Genomic DNA, 534 nt, shown 5'->3' on the forward strand with positions numbered 1-534 from the left:
CTACAACTACGGCTGTAAAGTTCTACATTGAAACCTCCTGAGATTTGCACATTCAGATGTGGATTCAGGTAATTGGCTACACTTTCATAGTGGGGAGAAAGTCCATTATTTTTGCTCTACATGCTTTGGAAATTATAATTTTAAACTCAGCATTAGGCTCATCTTTCCTTTAAGTAACTTATCTGCAGCGGGGGAGGGAAAAACAAAGCCCCAAACCATGATAAATAGTGCCTCAGAAAAAGAAGAGGTTGGTTTGTTTGTTTGTTTTCTCTGGGAACAGGGCCCAGGGCTCTGGGCAAAATCCATCTCTTTATAACTCAGATATACTGGAATCTAGATGGTAGGCATCCTGACCTTCCATCCTGTCTACCACTTTTACCCTTCTGAAATTTAATGGGGACAAAATAAATGGGATTCTGTCGATGTTACTGAAAAATCATAGAGAAGTGTCTGATTCCAGCCTGTAACATATTTCAAAAGTGGGTTTTCTCTTCCTTCACTTCTACAAGATTGTTCAAAAGACATGTATCGGAA

This window comes from Eurypyga helias, unplaced genomic scaffold (genome assembly GCF_000690775.1).
Source record: "Eurypyga helias isolate BGI_N326 unplaced genomic scaffold, ASM69077v1 scaffold11347, whole genome shotgun sequence".
In the NCBI taxonomy this organism is placed as follows: Eukaryota; Metazoa; Chordata; class Aves; order Eurypygiformes; family Eurypygidae; genus Eurypyga; species Eurypyga helias.